General features: G+C 34.1%; 1 long non-coding RNA gene across 2 annotated transcripts in view; it reads left to right on the top strand.

Moving 5' to 3' along the window:
* LOC143441974 (uncharacterized) overlaps nt 1–16,075 on the top strand; it is a 77,725-nt gene extending 61,650 nt beyond the window's left edge. Inside the window, exons 11-12 of one of the 2 annotated variants that reach the window (XR_013109788.1) lie at nt 4,854–4,973; nt 12,742–16,075. This is a non-coding gene — a long non-coding RNA (uncharacterized LOC143441974). The remainder of the gene's footprint in view (nt 1–4,853; nt 4,974–12,741) is intronic. The other variant, XR_013109787.1, reaches the window with a different exon arrangement.
* Nucleotides 16,076–19,724: the final 3,649 nt, after the last annotated feature.

Below are 19,724 nucleotides of genomic sequence, written 5' to 3'. Positions count from 1 at the left end.
CAGCTGGTGCGGTAAACCACCACACCATCACCTCTGCTATAGGAGATAATACATTTTAACTTAAAAAATGATACACATGTTTAGCCTGAATGGTGGTATAAGCAAGGACGATAAAACCATCTTTATGTACTCAGCAACATGTTAAGTTTAATACTAGTTTTTTTTCATAGCAAAAAAGAACAGATTATTATTCTTAACACCAGACTAGATGTGAAATTTTTGGGGGCCATGAAGCTCACACTTATGCCATGGGTGCTACTTGCCATTTATTGAGGTGAATTTTCTTCCTTACTTATGCATAAAATCTGTAGTTTCTCATGTTATATATAATAAGAGATTTGATTTTTCTATAGAAAATAACAATATATTCCTGCTTCTTTTTCATATGAAGGTGTTTGCATCTTCCTGACAAAGTATATTACCTGCTGTGATACAAATGCAAAGGCAAACCTAAATCTGATAAGAAATTAGATAGACTTTTTTCTCTGAGCACTAATTTTCAAGATTAGTGAAGGATTTTGTATCTTTTGTATGTTCAACTAACCTTTGTCATGTTCTTATATATAAACAAAAACCCAATTCTATCTTAAGGAATATTCTTGTCCAGATCCCATCTTGATAAAGTTTGTTCATTATTCCTCACTTGTCAGCAGCCTCCATTCTGTTATATGTTTATGTTTATTTACAGACCCATTGATTTTTTAGGGCTCATGTCATTAGATTAAATATCTTTATTTCCATGTACTTGCAGTGCTTTCTAGTTTTATTGAGCACATGCCTCATAGATTACAATGCTGGCACCAACTGTTCAACACATCCAATACACATCCAATTCCCAGGTCCTTGGTTTTCTTATACCTAACAGTGTATCTCTGACAAGTACTCTAGAATGCATTGACTACAGCTTCAGAATTAACACTAATAAATCCCAGTGTTTCTCATTAAGTATTACTTTAGTTAAAGCACAGTCCTCAAAGTTGTTAGTTCTAGCCACTTTGGGATCTTATGTCTATTTTCACTTCTTATATCACAGACATGCACTCACGCGTGCGCGCGCGCGCCCACACACACACACACACACACACACACACACACACACACACTGTGTATTTACAGACAATAAGGTTAATAAATCATCAAAGTGTATTATGGGCTGAGTAACTTCTGGACCCATGACATATTTAGGATTTAAACCTGTACCATACTAGAAAAAATCAAGAAGTTTTGTTATATTATTTCAATAGGGAAGACCCTATTTCAATCCAACCAAACCACTTGTAATACACCGGAAAGAATAATTCAGCTGCTTGTCCCTACAATTCTTTTGCTGGTTCCTAAAAGCTGAGTAACTCAAGTGCTATTTTGTTCTACCACACTTATAAGGGTATAAAAGTATACATGGTATACGGTTCAATCAATGTCTCTATACATGCCAGCTGTTACCAGATAAATGCCTTCCCTTACCTTCATGCAAAAACTGAAAGCTGACAAACACTTTAAAGCCACTGCACTCAAACCTTCTTGCTGTTTGATGTCCATCACCATTTACAAGGAAATCACTTCTTTTCCAAGATACACATTTTTTTATTTTCCCTCTTAATAGCTGTTATTTTACCTTTCTTCCAACTGACCACCAAATTTGATTTATGCTCCTGTATGAACATCCCCAAAAACATTCCAGTTTTTGTATCTTCAATGCCAACATACATAACTTATCTTGACCACTGCAGTAACTTAATAACTAGGCATCTCAAATCCATATAAAATTCCCAAACAATTTATGGTCTTCAACTCAAGTGATTTTTGAAAAATGCAAACTGATCTTTCATTCCTCTTGAATCAAAATGATTCAAAGACTTTACATTATACTCATCCTAAAACTCCAGACCATTAAGATGACCTAAAGAGTCCTAAAGCATTTAGTCTGAGATCATTGTCTCCTTTGTTTTCCTCGATAATAACTCTAAACTGTCCCTCTAAACTATTTCTGTAGTTCCTAGAACAAGAAAGCTATTGTTTCACTTACAGACTTTCTGTCTGTTGCTGCAATTTCTTCAGCACCTTAAATGATACTCAGGTTTCAAATTGTGTCTGGTATGGCTCCTTTTCAGGGTCTTTTCCCAGTTTTAAATGATTTGAGAACTTCTATTGCTTGTTCATATGATGCTACACACTTTAGAGTCAAAGTACCTATAATATATCAAATGCTGCTGTTCTGTACTTAACTATGAATTCCCCAGATAAGCCTAGGGCTGGAAAAATGTTCTGTTGGGAAAGTGTTTGCTGCGTAAGCGTGAGGACCAGAGTTCCATCCTCAGAACTCATACAACAAATGCTATTCTTATTGTAGTTCATAACTGTAATTCCAGTGATGAGGGAACATAGCCAGTGTATCTGGCTCTCACTGTTTACCTATCCCTGCTATTGGAGATCTCTAAGCCTGTATCAGACTGTCACATAAAAGAAATGTGGACAGCAATTGAGGAATAATCTACATACTGATCCACATGTGTACTCTCTATGACCAAATGCTACTGACTACAGAGCCTTTATAATTTATCTTTTATGTTTGGAGACTTCAAATTTATAAATTATTATTACCATACTAAGCTCTAGCAGCCTCGAACTTGATTGTTCTACCTAACTTTATTTTGGCATCTGTTATTCAACATATTTATGTTATCCTCACTACCTTTCCTTGCCTCCAGGGGTCATTATTATACTCTTTTCTTTATTTGTCTTTCTGTTTCTAGTTTATTTCACCCAACAAAATATTTTCCAGTGTCATCAAGATTCTTGCTGAACGTTCCATTTTGTATATACCATATATGTATGTATATATATATATATATATATATATATATATATACCATATATATATGAGATTGATATATATATCCCACTTTTCTTTCAATGGACACTTCATTGATTCTCTATTGTGGCTATAGTGAATAGTGCTGCTATAAACATGGGAGTGAGTGAATGTATCTCTTATATATACTTATATATATAATTCTATTCAGGATTTAAGTAGATGTCTCACAGAGTGGTTTTCTTTTTTAAAGATTTTCTTCTTTTTGTTGAAGTTTTTATTTTGTTTACATGTTATTATGGACTGATTTCTCCAAGAAAGGGAAATGCCTCCCCTAGTGATTCTCAGCAGCCCCACTTGTAGGACTTGTTAGCATCCTTGGTCAGGTGATCTCAGCCAGACTCTTATGGTGCATGGCTCAGCAGTAAATGAGTTCTGTAATTGGTTTGGCATGAAGCTCTGATCTTTGAGTTCATACAGTGGACCTGGAGCCTGACCTACATGCACTGGTCTTATTTGGGGAAAGACTCAGACCATGGGTCTTTAGGAACTCACCTGGAACCAGAATTCACTGGGTTAGCAGTGGTGCTGGATAAGTTGTAGTTTAGAAATGTAGAATAGTTTGGGGCTGTGCTTCATAGTAGCAGGCTGAGAGTAAAGTTGTTTCTCCTAATTCTCTTGCCTGTTGGGACTAGGGGCAATTATCTATGTACTGTCTCATGTAGAGGTGGGTATGTAATTAAAAGAAAGCCAACATTCTTAGCCTCTTCATTATAGAGGCTCCAGGTACAATAAACTCTGACCTGAATTCTCTAGGTCTTGCAAATGTATTCTTACATATGGTATGGTGGTCTTAATGAGAATGACCTCCACAGATTCCTGTATTTGAATACTTAGTCCCAGGTTGGTGCAATTGTTTGGAGAGGATTAGGTACTGTGGTATTATTGGAAGAGGTGTATTACTGGGGGTGGGTGTTAGGGTTTTGCCATGCCAAATCGAATTAGTTCTTTCTAATTCTTATTTATGGATCAAATTGTGAACTCTAAGCTATTACTCTGGTACTGGGTCTGTCTACCTATTACTATGATCTTCACTATGATTGTCATGAATTCACCCTCTGAAACTGTGAGCTGCAGTAAACTGTTATTTTTATACTTTGACTTGGTCATGGTGTCTTATCATAGAATAAAATAGTAACTAAAACATGTATCGTTAATTGCTGCTCCAGTAAGCTGGGAGTGCTAGAACATTCTACTTCTCCATGGTGTTAAACTAACACCTGTACATAAATTTCACCTCTATTGGAAAGATATCATACAAAAATAAACAAATACATAAAGCTATATCATATAGAAATGAAGAAAGTTAACTAGGAGACTTCATTTGAAAATGTATTGAGAGAGATTTTGGCTTAGAATCATTGACTATATAATTTGTAAAATAAGTATCAGAAATGCTTGTGTAGTACATATGTGACATGTGTTTAGAGAAATATTTAGAATTAGAGAATTTAGATAGAAACATGATAAAATATTATTTGAATGTAACTTTTAATTACCTATTGGGCATTTAAATAAGGCATCTCTAAGTCTTCAATACAGTTTAAAAAAGATGCTTTTGTGATCACAATAAATTCTGAGTTGTGGTTTTATAGTATGGTAACTGAAATCTTAAACACCTTCAATTCTATGAGTTCGACTCATTTCTGTATAGCAGAGGGTTATAGTCAGCTCCTTTGGTTGACTAGAGAATTATATTAACTATTCTCCATGGTTTACAGTTAGAAACTGCTTTATCATGAGCAATGTAATATTTTACTTGTATACTGAGAAATAAATCATGGGTTCTTTGGAGGAAATGTTTATAAGAAAATAATAATAGAACATTCCAAATGAGAACAAGTGAAACAATTAATAAGCTTCAAATATATAATGGGAAGAAATACTGAGTTCCACCAGAGCATGGGAACAGTAATAAACTTCATTGCCATGTGGATTTATTGGCTCTCAAAGGGTCACATATTTGAATACTTGGTTCTAGGTTGAAGTAACTATTTGGGAAGATCATAGCACATTTAAAGGTGGAGCAGTGCTGCAGAAAGCCTTTGAGAATATGCATTATGCATCAAATCCAATTGGCTTCCTCAGCTTGTAAATGAAGGTATGATTTCCTAGCTTTTTGCCCCAGCTGCTGTCATTGCCTTGCTGTCATGGTTCATTCTCTCTCATTCTCTCTCTCTCTCTCTCTCTCTCTCTCTCTCTCTCTCTCTCTCTCTCTCTCTCTCTCTCTCTCTCTCCCTCTCTCTCTCTCCCTTCTTTCCTACCCCTCTCCCTCCCTTCTTTCCTCTGTCCCTCTTTCCCTCTCATTCTTTCAACCTCAGCTAAAATAAACTATTTGTTTATTTGTCATTGTCTTGAAGTTTTAAGATGGAAACAAAATTCATAAATAAGTGATGCATAGAAAAGGGATCTCAAAATGGAGATATTGAGTTCAGAAGATAGGAAAGAGGAACAGTCTTTAAAAACAGAGAAAGTGAAGATTGAGAAGGAAATCCACAAATCATTGGACAAGAAAGGAATCGACTGTGTCAGGAATATTTAACGATCTTGGCAGTCACTGTTGACCTTCCAGGAATGGTTACATTGGCACAGAAATCTCGGATGTGGGCCATAGGTAGCCAAGACTGTTGATTGTAGAGACATAGCTGAAGAAAATACTTACTTAACTCTGACATAAATCTGGGTACCCAGAATGTTGAACATTGGTGTTAATTATGAGTTTGTCATACAAGGTGGCTATGGAATCATTGTAGAAGCAGCAAATTCTAAGTCATATAGAAAACAAAAAACCTTCAAAGTCATCTGAGAAGGCCTATGACTATATTTTCAAGTTAGCAACAAAAAGAATATGACATCACGGCTTGTTGTATTTAATATATTAAAAGTTAACAATACCGACTTTCCGTACTATATTATGGTTCATGTAATTTTTGCCTAAAGGTGTATGTGTGAGTGTGTGTGTGTGTGTGTGTGTGTGTGTGTATGCATTCTGATATATATATATATATATCAGAATGCATGCTGTTTTATTAATTAATGTACAAAGAATTGTTAGGTTTGATGATTATGTTCAATTAATTATAATGAATATAATTAACATAGCTGCTGTTTTAGGTTCTTGAGTTAATAGTGCCATTAACTGAAGCTGTTTTTGTTGTGGTAGTGATTATTGCTGTAGTAGAATACTAAACTTAAATTTAGAGGAAAGTTAAAAGTTTGTCCAGTGTTTTTTTGTTTTTCATTTATTCTGTGTACATGTACAAGTTTGTATACACATATCCATATGCACATATTGTCATTTAAATTACACACTGTAATGTGAGCATAAACTGCAACATTAATTTTCTAGCCACAGTGTTAGCTGCCACAAACCACTTCTCTCTCTTAAATCTATTTAGAAAGGGAAGTTTTAAATCTAAACGGGGTTATTAAATTTTACTTGGAAGAGGATTGTCCCTGCCTTTTCATTACCTGAAATGGAAACGATTCATTTTCTTCAAAAGGAAAGTGTTAAACAGCATTTTTACATGCCAACTATTTTAAATCCAATAATTTTTCTCTATTAAAGTGCTTTGCCATTGTACTTTTCTATAGCACTATTTCACTGTTAATATTGACTGATATAATATACAGGATAAATTTAATTGTAACTGTGATGTTTTTTATCTACTTATTCTACAAACAGTATTAATATTTAAATAATGAAAGGAGAAAATTACTCATAGCTTTAAGCAGTGCTATATATATATATATATATATATATATATATATATATGTCTTCAATATGTTATTTACAGAAAAAGGTGCATAATTAAATAATATATTTATCATGTACCAGAAAATTATCATTGATTTTAAAGTAAAGAACATTTTCATTAAAATTTTTTCATATATGCACACATATTAGGTATAGACTTACATAATCCCATGCATTTCATTTGTTTGTAAACTTACTTGCACAGGCCTGCAGGACCATTAGCTTTTGTTGCATAAGTTAAGTAAGTAAAATTTCTACTTACACATGTTTTCAGACCATAGCATACGCTAGCCTTTTTTGTTTTGTTTTGAGAGCATTCTATGTACAATTTTCTATTAATAGTTTCTCTTTGTCAGGAATGAACTGTTTCAGTGTTTGAAATTTGTATCTGCCTATTTTTTTATTGTGATTTATCATTTAATATTGATTCAACCCCAATTCCTAGATATATAACATTAAAGTTTCATGTTCTGTGAACTTGTGCTTTTTGTACCATGTAATATACTTCTGGGATTGCTATATATGTAATAATATGAACCTCAGTTTCATCCTTCTGTCCTTCATATCATTTATATCTTTCTCCATATTTTTATAGGTGCCTGTGTGTGTGGTGTGTGTGTGTAGTTAGGCTTTATTTTTTGGAAAGCAAAGCCATACATAAAATAACCTACTATTTAAGAACCAAAAGTTTAATGCTCTATTTCTACCTAGCTGGTATTGATGATACACAAGTCAGTTAGTGACTGAGCAGGCTGATTAATTAGAAAAGAGGTCATAGATAGACAATGGTGTTTTTCAACTCATAATTAGATGGTTGATTTCTGGGTTCTTATTTACTGAGACAAAGACTTACCAGGTCTTCTTTAGCCTATGGGAAACTGCTGCTTGGACTTTTCAGTGTTCCTGCTGTTCTAATGTTGGCAGGAACCAGTAAACTTCCCTGTATTTGTCTGAATTAACAAACCCACCAAGACGGCAACAAACAACTAATCTAGAAAAAAGAAAGGGAGCTTTTTTACGCTCCAAACATAAAATCTCCAACTCTCCAGGAATTAAAATGGACTCTGGTTTTCAGATCATGTCCTGTTATTCTTATCCAGATCTCTATCTATCTATCTATCTATCTATCTATCTATCCATCCACCCACTACCCAATCCACATGTTTGTACTGTTTATATTTTACAGGAGTTTTCCATTAAGTGCTTAAAAGAACAGTCAGTCAGTTTAGTCTTGTGGATAAGCTTCTATAACTTAATTGCACCTTGAAGATTTCAGAGTTTACACATAGTAAGTAAATCACTGCATGTACCTTATCCCATTTTTTCTTGTGAAATATATCATCCTCACTGTTGTTTCTAAGGCCACATCCAATTGCAGGTGGTGTATGGTTTTGACTTACATTAACACACAGCTGTACATACACAAAACTACTTTTACACTTTTCCCAGCTAAAGTCTCCAATATGGCCATGGGAGTAAGCTGATAGAAGGTTACTAAGTGCATAGATAAAGAGTAGTTTGAATATATTCTAATTATGTCTTCTGTGTGGTGATATCAATAATAATGGTACCTTGTAAAAAAAAGAAAATGGATATTTTGTAATAAAGAAATAACAGTTTATCATTAATATTTTATCATATATACTTAATATATTTAATGTAAATTAACATTTTAACTGCCTACATATAGCTTCAAGTCTAAATTTAACTTTTGTATGTGCCATGCATATGTATGAGTATAAAATTTTCAGAGAATATTTTAAGAATTAGAGAAGAATAAGGTTTTCTCTTACTACATTCTTATTTCACTCTCTTCTGGCTTTTATTGTTGCTCCTGAATAGTTTGTTGTCATTTGATTTTCTCTCCATTTTCAGAAGGGCTTTTGTTTTTCTGGAATTGGGTTGTGTGTCATAGATCTTCAGAATCACCGACCATGACTTAATATAATATTTATGCAACTAACTGTGAATTTATTTTTCATTATTCTGCTTTATGGTTTTTAGACTTTTAGGATCTAAGAAATGGTGACCATCATAATCCTTTTTTTTTTTTTTTTTTTTTTTTTTTTGCTTCTAAAATAGAACACAGACAACTACGTAATTCAAAAGAATTATTTATTGCTCTCAGTGTTAGACTGTGGACAGACCACTACTTATGTGCCCACATATGATGAGAGCATTCATACAATATCAGATTCCAGAGGGCTAATTGGGGAGAAAATGCATGGACGATCAATAGATAGGGAAACTTACTTGTATATGAAAATAACTAAAAAATGATTTAACAGCTCCCACAGCAAATGTTATAATAATGGAAGTCTTTGCTCTCAAGATGAATCATTTCTCAAATATATCACGTTTCAAGAATTCTTCATTGATGATTAATATCCAATGCCTGAATGGCAAGGACATGTTGAATCTTGGTACTTGCTTTCACTAACCTATCCTATTCATTCATCTAATTTTTTTTCACAGAATTTCTCATGTAGTCTTCAGGTTTTTCTCATTTTTCAATGTCTCCCATAATCTCCAGTGTGGGTTTGCCACAGCATTTGTCATTCTTTGTAAGCAAACACAACCATCATTTTGAAAATTGTGTGCTAGTGTTTAGTCTTTCCAAATTTCCCATTTGGCTGAATTTTAAGGACACTTAATTCTTATATAGGTTATCGGTCTTCATTTTTACTTTTTCTTATATCTGTAGGTATAAAAATATAATTAATTTGCCTTGATTTAGAGTATATTTGCATTTGGAGTACAAGTAGAAAAAGGTATCTGATTAATCAAGCCATTTAACTCAAGTAGTAGAGTTTTTCATATGCATTTATCATTTTATTATTTTTGATTTCATCTTTGCTACAATTATATCCTTGGCGATTTTTTTTTACATTTCTAATTTAATTTCTATATTTAAAAGAGTTAAGTACCAAATCCGCTCTCATCTTCTATTCTTTCTGCTGTATTTCCTCTTCCATCCTCTACCTCATGATTCACTCCAAATTTCACACGCTCTTCATTTTATTGTTTTAAGCACACTTAGTGCTGCCAGTGTGTACATGTGTCCCAGCATCTGCTGCTGCACACATCCTTATATCAGACTCTCTCCTCCTAAGGCTGAGGGATCAAGGTGGACCATTTAAACTAGATTGTCGAGAACTGCTCTGCCCCATGCTTGGGGACCAAAATGTCGCGGACTGCTCTATCAATGTGGCAACCGAACTGCCAAAAGCCTTGGGGGCTAAACTGTTAGAGCCCACACTGCCCCAAGCTGCTCCAGTCCGCAGGTCAGGGTTCAGCAAGATAGAGAGTAAGGACAGAGGTGAAGAATGGAGACCAGACAGAGTGTGATTTAATCCTGTTTATTCTTCAGTCTTTTTTCTTCTCTCCAAGTCCCTAGTTCCTAGTACCAAATCTCAGGTCCTGGGCTTCAGCACCAAGTCTCAAGTCCTAACCCTAGTTCTAAGTTGCTAGTCTCTTTCCCAGTTCCAAGTTACCTGCCTCAAGTCTCAAGTCTCAAGTACTCTTCCAAGTACAAGTGTCTAATTCCAAGTGTCTAATAATAATTGCCTGTCTCGAGTCTCAAGTGCCTACTCCAGTTCTAAGTTGCTAGTCTCTTTCCCAGTTCTTCCAAGTGCTAACTGCCTAGTCCTAGTGTGTCTTCTGTCTGTCTTTCACCTTTTATATGTCTCACTTCTAAGTCACGCCTTTTAGTCATAACCTTAAGTCACACCCTTAAGTCTTGTCTCTAAATCACACCTTTAAGTCACGCTCTTAAGTCTGGGCTCTAAATAACACCTTTAAGTCTCACACACCCAAGGGAAGATCCTGGGTATCTAAAACAAGATGTTATCAGAGTGTGCTCAGCTGTTGTAGGCCATTGTAAACAAGTCTCTTGTCAGGGTATATGCCTAAAGATGGCTGCAAGGATGATAACCGCCTTCTGTCGGCTCCCCACACTAGATTACTAGTTATTCTTTTTTGAGGAATTGTCCTCCATGTTGTTTTCTCCAGACCACTATAAGATTAGTTCCTCTAAAATTAAATTCCTTCATCTAGTACTATAAATACAGAATTTAATTTGTTCTTAAGATATTCTTTATAACCAAAACATAAATGAACGCAGCCTTGGGATATTCTGTTGTAGACTGTTCTTCTGTGATGAAAATTTTTATATTTATTTCCAGGAATTAACTGACTCTCACATTAGCAGTGTGTTTCATAATCTACAGTCCCATGAACTACTGTTTATAAATCTCAAATCTTCACATGAAACAGATTTAGCACTTAGGCTTGTGATCTCAGATGGTATCTCCAAACCTCATTTCTTTTACATAACATTTATATACCCATAGTTCCTTATCTTTCTTCACCACTGCTAAGTTTTTTTCAAAAACATGTATCTAAACACTCATAATAAAATCATTTAATCCAGAACTTTCTGTTTTATATAGGAATGATTTTCAAATTGGCTATCATCTGAATAAAAAAAATTGCAATACTTCTGTAATGCCTGATAATGATATTTTGAATTCTCTGTGGTTTATGATACTTTCATTTCTTAGCAAGTAGTCATTAATATATAATTAATTGCTTATGGTATAAAATACATTCTTTAAGAATTCTAGTCTGTATAAATAGCAAAACAAAGACTAATTCCGCACTGTCAATCTAAATTATTAATGTGTGGATTCATTCACTATAAATATTTGCTGCCCTCAACTTCACCCATTTTCTCCATAACAACAATTATGAGCTTTTGTTACTCTGGACAGAAGCTTTACAATGTTGGCTCCATTAGACAAACTGTATCTCAAATAGAGCAATAAAACTTTAATTTGATATCTTAACTATAAATATGAAATTTATTTGAATGAGGTCATTAAATATAGCTAGTAGCAAACACTTAATTTTGGTAATGAATAAATTTAATTATATTTGTATAATAGTTTGCTATGATATATGTAAATTTGAACTATATTGTTTACATTACTGAAAATCTCACTTAAAGAGCCAAACATACATTTATAGAATTCTTTACAATTTAATTTTTATGTGAATATAATGCATTTTGGTTGTACTTATCTCTATTAATCCCCTTCTGCCTTTTCTATGGCTCATTTCATCTACATTTTAGTCTCAGATTTATGGGCTCTCTTATTATATACATATACATATAGACATATATACACATATACACATATATACAGATACACAGATACACAGATACATATATACATATACAAATACACATACCGATACACATATACATATGTACACAACTCACTATGTCTAGTTAGTGATGACTGTATGTATATGAGTTTATAACTGACCAGTAAAACATCAGAAGCTTCCCAAGAGGGTCCTACTTGAAGTTAGCTATTGGGAGTTTATGGTATAGGATCCCTGTAATATCCAGAAGACACAAACTCACAGCACTTTTCTTAGTGCTCTGCCTCTTATAGATCCATGAAATCATATATAGTTTTGTTTTTACCATTTTCCCTGACCTTTACCCACTTCTATGGAGAAATGTTTTTCAGATTATTCAAGATAAGTTTTGGCTATTCCACTTAAACTATAAGTATTTACTCATGCTAATATAAAATCACAGAACCTGGTCTACAGAGCTAATTTCAGGATAGGTAAGACTACACAAAGAAACCCTATGTCAGAAAAACAAATAAATACAACTCTGAAACCAATTTTCTTTATATCCACATTTATTATTTATATGAATTTATAATTCATAAAATATTTCCATGTTTATTGTTTAACTTTGGATATAGAATATTAGAAATATCTACATCTTGTAGAGAGGGGAAATGGGACTTAGAAAGAGTAAAGTATTTACTTTAGAGAATATACAGACGAATGAAACTCCAAATATTATTGGAGATATATTTACCCAGAAGAGTTGTTGACCTTCTCCATCAGGTACATAAGAGAGAAAATAAATCTACTATAAAAAAATGAAAGTTCTTTGAGTCCTTATTTTCCCTAGCTGAAAATTACGTATCTCTTAAAAATTATTGTCAAGGCAATTAGATAAAAATAATATGTATGATACAATGATCAGTAAGCATTGAATTAATTTTATTTCTTTATTTGTCAGGAATAATACCTTTGAGTGTTCCAGCACATACAATTTGTAGAGTTCCAGATTCCATCTTTCAACTGAGTTGTTTATTGTAGTTCTGCCACCTTCTGCCTTTTCTATCAATGGAAATAAGTCAGTCATCATCTTCAGGGTGAAGAACTACAAAGTTTGGCCTCTGATGTTGAAATGAAGAAAGCTACGTTCATGTATACATATCTGGACTTTATTCATTAGTTTGCATTTTGTTACATCTCTGAGACAAAATAAGTATGAAGCTTGTCTCTAAAATTATTATCATATGTATCAATTGTTCATTTGAAATGACCTAGTTCATATCTACTAAAACATTTGAACCCAGAAAGCATTTAAATTCCTCATAATGGATATAGATGGAATTATAAAAGACTATACCCTTGAGGTGATTCCCCATGAGGATGAATGATTCCTGGAAGATTTGTACCTCTACTGTGACCACTAGTATCTAGGGCAATTCTCCTGCTCCGAGGGGCTAATGTATCTGACGGTATAATTGGAGGGACCATGAGAGCAGTTGATGCCTACACCTTCATTACTTTTTATTTCCTGCTTCTGTGATTTTGATGATTTGTAATTTTCTGTCTTATTCTCAAACACTGATTGGTTATTCAAATCAAAGTCAAGCTGAAGAGTTGCACAGTCTTCCAGGTGGTTTATTTTCTATTTCTTATTTCTGAAAGTTGACCGTAGCTCATGTTGTATAAGAAAAGTCCTCTCTTGCCTTTCTGGAATATAGTTTACTGATCTTTGTCTTGTATTGTCAATAGCTTCCAACACCCTATATGAACATCACTGCAATGTCCTGATTAAAAAAAAATGCCATCCAATCTTTTATTTAATGCTATACTAGATAAATGCAAGTTACAGAAATCAAGATGATTGTTTTCTACTTGAAATGTTAATGACTATTGAACTCTTTCTTTGTTTTACCATGCTTGATTCATTGTTTGGTATAAATATACGTTCACATACATTTCTGGCTTTTAGAGTAAAAATGAACCATAGACAATATAGAAAATTCTGTTAACTAGGGAATTTACAATATAGTGCCATGATTTGTACCATGAGCTCATGAACAGTATTTTTGACAAGGTTATCTTGTCATCATTCTTCATTCTTTTACTACTTCAGAATGTTCAGAAATGTGGAAAAAGATAAAACTAATTCACATAAAAGATGAGGTTAACATGCTTAAAAAAGAGGCACATGGACAGTTTACTACTGTGAACTCACACAGGAAATTATTCACTGCATGCTGAAGTCTGCAATTGACTAAAGTAAAAGGACAACTGCTATATCATAGAGATTGAAAAGTTAGGGACACAAAATGTCCCTAACACAGTGGAAGCAAACACACCCCTAGCAGCTGTATTAGTTTACTTTTCTAAATTAAGAAAACAATGTCAAAATGCCAATATTTTAGAAAGATGATAGGAATGATGCAATAAAGTAAGATTTGCAAAAGGCATCATTTGATAGAGGTAATTCATGAAATGCAATCTTGGTGCTCTGAAGCACTGCAGTCACACTGATCCCTGAATCTCATTGGCTTAAAATCCAAATAATCTTACATTTAAATGGAGCTTGGGGAATCCTGCAGAAGAGGGGAAGGATGGATAGAAGGAGCCAGAAGAGTCAAGGACACCACAAGAAAACCTACAGGTCAACTAACTTGGGTCCATAGGTGCTTGCAGAGACTGAACTGTCAACTGCCAACAGGAATGACTCATAGGTAACTATACAGATATGTAATAGGTTTTGTAGCTTGGTCTTCATGTGGGACTCCTAACTGCAGGAGCAGGGGCTCTTAGACTGTTTCTCACCATTGAGAATCTTTCCCACTACTGGGCTGCCTTGTCTAGCCCAAATAGAAATATGCCTAGTTTTACTATAGCTTGATATGCCAAGGCTGGTTATTATCCATAGAAGGCTTTCCTTTTCTGAAGATAGAAGAATGTCTTGGGGTGGGTAGGTCTAGAAGGTTGAGCAGGGAGGAGGAATGTAGGTCATGATATGAAGTAAATAATTTAATCGATTAATTAAAAAACTAATTTGTAGAAAGAAATTCCAAAGATGATTTCTTAGGCATACAGTTTGGGAAATCGATTTTTTGATTCGTAGTTAGATATTCCCGCCTTAGAAACTCTTACTTCTTGATTATGTTAACTCAAGGTTGTAGGTAGGCTATGTTTCTATTAAACTGGCTTGAGTTCCAGATAAATTAATTTGGTTTCTGCAATACAGGGTACAGAATAGGACATGATTCTGCCAGAAGACAGAACACAAGCGTTTTAAAAAGCCAGCGGCATTTAAAAAAATTTCCTCTATGAGATTAATGTGAAAACATCTCAGCTTATATCTCTTTGACAAATACTTATTTGATTATGGCCAAAGATAAGAAACATGGTCTTCTAGAGATCTTTTCTCTGAAGTTTTATCTCTTCATTTTTCTTTCCATCTTGTTAGTCACACCTTTGATCATCTTTAGCATGTATGCATTGTTCACCAGGTGCGATTGGTTCTTTAACAATCAGGCTTTGTTCTCTTCTCTATTTTCTCTCCATTTAATCTTTTCCTTCCAAATTCTAGGTTCAACATCACATACCATAAGAAAAATTCCCTTTCTCTCCTTTACAGGTGGCTTAAGGTGTACATTAAGTTATTTTGACATCAAATAAAAAAAATAATGATGCACTGTGAAGTATTGCTTCCTGTTATGAATCCCCCTACCCTCATGGCTTTGAATACCGTTTTTAAGTTTGATCACAATATGTCTTATCTTTTATAGTGGGAACTCATTGCTACATGATGTGTCTATGATGCATGAGATAATTCTCCCCCTTATCTTGAGTTTTTTCAGGCTATGCCTGCTCTTTCAATCATCCCCTCTCCTTTCTGCATTTGGTTAGTCTTACAAGGAGCTGATACAATATCATCTTTAGTTGTCAATGCTGTTCCACATTAGAAACATAGACTCTTTTTTCAGCCATCTTTGTGGTTTTTTAGAAATGGATGCTGTCTGATTCTGGCATTTAAGTACATTATAAATCCTTGTCAATGTAGGATGCCTCCTGACACACTGACTCCTAGGAAGCTACTTCTGGATTCACCTCTCAAACTAGTAAAAAATTCAGTATGGAAACATTCTGTTATGTTATTGTTTGTATTAGTCATTTGAGCATTTTATAAGGTGGACTCACTCATAGTTTGACATACATTGTACTTCAACAAAAAATTAAATTTCTATGTAGCATAACTCAACCTGTTGTCACACCTGGAAAATAATGATTTTATTCCAGCTCTATTTTCATGAATCTAAACCCAAATAAATTTTTTTCTTTATATCATTACTATTGAGATACATCTGTCATTGATAATGAGAATGTTTAATTAACCAATGTTTATATTTCATAGCTTAGTCTGCTAATTATGTTTAAGCATGTGACCATTCTCCCTCAAGTGCAAAGTTTGAAAAATTAAATAATATAATATCACTAAAATGATAAATTCAAACTATTAAACATCAATTAATCTCAATTATTAACTTTTTAATGACCAATTTTAAAATCATTTGCTGTAAGAATGTTATAGAATTCAATTGCTTTATGTTAATTCAATTCACAAAAGTGTTGCTTAGGGAGCATCAGCCACCATGTTTCCTGATTGTTCTTGCCTGCCCTCACTGAAGATAAAATGCAGCATTGGGTAATTGTCTGCTGAATACACACACACACACACACACACACACACACACACACACACACACATATTATATACTGCATATGTGTTCATATATGAAGATAGATATAGCAATATAGAAAAGAGGGTAACTTACAGCAATGAGTTGCTATGAACAACAGAACATCCAAGAATCCAGAAGTTTTTCAGTGCATGAAGCTGAATGTTTCAGTAGGTCTTCAATAGATGATAGAATCCCAAAAGAGTAGTCATTAATGCCAGCAAAAGAATAGACTTGTTAACAAGGCAAGAGTAAGCAAAGAGAAAATGCTTCTTTCTTCCTTGTCCTTTTTTACTCTTCCAAGAGATGATGTGGCCCAGATTAAAGATGTGTCTTCCTACCTCGAAGGTCCCCTCTATTTTTACATTGTAGTTTATTCTAAATGTGGTCAAGTTGTCAACCAAGAATAGCCATCACAGACATACAGGCTGATATGTTCATGGTGTCACTTTTATTTTTTTTCAGGAGTTGGTTCTACACAATTAGAGTTTTTATTTGATTATTTTTTAGAACATTCATTCAGTGTAGTATCTCAGAGGGTTACTCTGTGTTTTTACCTATGTAAGCAGACATAATCACTCTGTCTTAAAGTTAAAAACTCCATCAAATAAACTATTTCATAAACTAGTTCACATTTTTACTAGTAAAAAATTAAAAGAATATTTTACATTAAACTATAAAATTCACATGTTAAATAAAACTATAACAATTTGTTTTCATATAATTTTAAATGAAAGGAGAAGGAATTTTTGGAAACAACCTCCAGCCCTAACTCAGAGAAGAAATGGAACAATGATCACCTTTTCTATATGTGTTTATGTGTTGAGCTTTTATGAGGTAGTTTTAAGGGAAGTTTTGTTTCATCTTTACTTCATCTTGAATAATCTATGTCTGTGAAATAGCTTTTTCTAGATATATCACTTAATATTTTCCAAATGTAAAAATTCAAGTCTCTCAATGGGTAAATAGATTTTAAGATAAACTACAGAATTGTTACTTATTTACCATCACATTATCATGAAAGTCAACATACTTGCAGTGATTAGGGTCTTAGAGCACATTTGTATAGATTAGGGTATTAGAAAGTAAATAGAGGTGATGAAAGAAAGAAGGGGGAGACAGTGAGGCAGATGTTCATGTATCTCCACCAGTCAAAGATAGTTGTTATATCTAGGTTGGGTAGTGGGTTACACCTCTGATTGAACAATACCAAACTTATAAAGCCTATGATTAACATTTTTTAAAAAAATGTATAAATGCAAAAAGGAAAAGGGGACATGGGATAGGAGTTTTCTAAGGGGGGGGGGATGGGGAAAGGGGATGGCATCTGAAGTGTAAATAAAAGATCTAATAAATAAAAAATAATAATCATATACCATATGGTATGTGGTATAGTGGCATATAAGAATATATGGTATAATGACAAGACTATCTATTGTCATTTTGCTAAGTTTTACTGTCAAGCATCCTTCTAAATATTTATATTTACATACATAGACCTGGGCTGTACTCAGCTTTGTTCAGAGAAACTTCTTTTTACTGTGGGCAGCAATCAGTGCAGAGAAACATAACCAATTAAACCACTGTGAGTAGAAGACTGACTTCTCAAACCTAAATGGAAGAACTAGATTAACCCCACTAGCACCAAGGTTCAGGGAACACTGAAGAGGAGGTGAAATGACTCTAAGAGCTGGAGGATGGGGAGGAATGCTGTGAAGTGCTGTCTTATTGTCAGCGAATGGCTATTGCACTCATAAACTCACAGTAGCTGGGGTTATTTACATAAGACCTATATGTGATGGAGCCAGCCAAACTCCCAGCATAGTTGACAAGACCTACACGAGATCAAACTTGCCAAACTTCCAATATAGTTAGGGTAGAGAATTTCCAAGCCCTACTTACTGTAGAAGCTGTTATGAGTGGGTAGTTATTGGAAGGTATCATTCTTCCTCAAGTATGTGGTTACTACTTGGATTCCCTTGCTCCAGTGGATGCTCCACACCCATGCACATATGTGAAGCACTAACTGGACTTAGTGGGTTATCAAAAAAAAAATATGAAGTTTGGTTGGAAATGTGTTGAGCTGAGCATGAAATGGGGGAAATTGGAAGAACGAAATGAAGTGTGGATGTGATCATATTTCATGAATGAGATCATATTACATGTATGAGAAATTTTAAAAATAAACAATTAAAACCCTCAAAAAAGAGAAAGTAAATAGAGTAGGTAATTTGCATGTGTAAATTAATACATGTGTCAATAAGGATTCACTAAATTATCTTACACAGTCTAAGCTGGGTAGTCCAATAATGGTTGTATGAGAAATAGGTAGCTATGCAATTCAGGATTCTAGAATGCATTGGCAGTAACAGTGTGGTATATTTACACATTGGATAATTGTAGAAGTTTGGGTCGTTGTATGTTGGAGGAGGGAGGGGCTGGGTCTGATGTCAGGGAACATGGCTGCAGCAGTAATGAGAGAGTGCATTCAGCCCTGCTAACCACCAACTTTATCCATATGGTAAATTCTGGTAGAGTAAATGCCAAGATGATAATCCTCTGAAACTGTAAGCAAGCCCCAATTAAATGGCCATAGTATCTCTTCACAGCAATAGAATAACTAAGACAACAGACCTTTCTGAAGGTCCATTTGAAAATGTGTTCCAGTAAATGGCTGGTGTCCTTGAGTTCTGTATGTCACTATGGACTCACAGAAAAGTGAGAGATTTGTAAATGCTGACCTTTTGTTTCAGTGTTAATGCAGACCCTAGTATTACAACTAAATTTCTTTATAATTACTAATTCTTGGCATTTACATTAAATAAGTAAAGTTTGCTGTCTTACTATAGTTGATTTATATATTTTTGTTATTTAGAGTAAAATGTAATCTGAGTGGATTGGGAAAAGCTTGTAGTTGAAGTAACACGGGAAGCTGAATCATGGGAATTATGGGTTTGAGAATGTGTGGGCAACACAGATGACAAACTGAAAACATGGGATAAGGAAAAATAAGCACAAAATGTTCGTTGAGGGTTTTCTATTGAGATCCATTCCAGTGAATTATAATAGTAAGCAAACTATAGGCATATGGGGTTCAAGTCATAGCCAGGATTCAAATACATGCAGGAATTCTCTACCCATATAATTTCTTGGCATTTTATTCTATTTATTGCCTGCATTCCTTTCTGGATCTTAATTGCTCCTTTTAAGCCAAATATAATTT

This window comes from Arvicanthis niloticus, chromosome 4 (genome assembly GCF_011762505.2).
Source record: "Arvicanthis niloticus isolate mArvNil1 chromosome 4, mArvNil1.pat.X, whole genome shotgun sequence".
Classification (NCBI taxonomy): Eukaryota; Metazoa; Chordata; class Mammalia; order Rodentia; family Muridae; genus Arvicanthis; species Arvicanthis niloticus.
The sequence above is the reverse complement of the archived record's forward strand: the minus strand, read 5'-3'. Positions and strand labels throughout refer to the sequence as shown.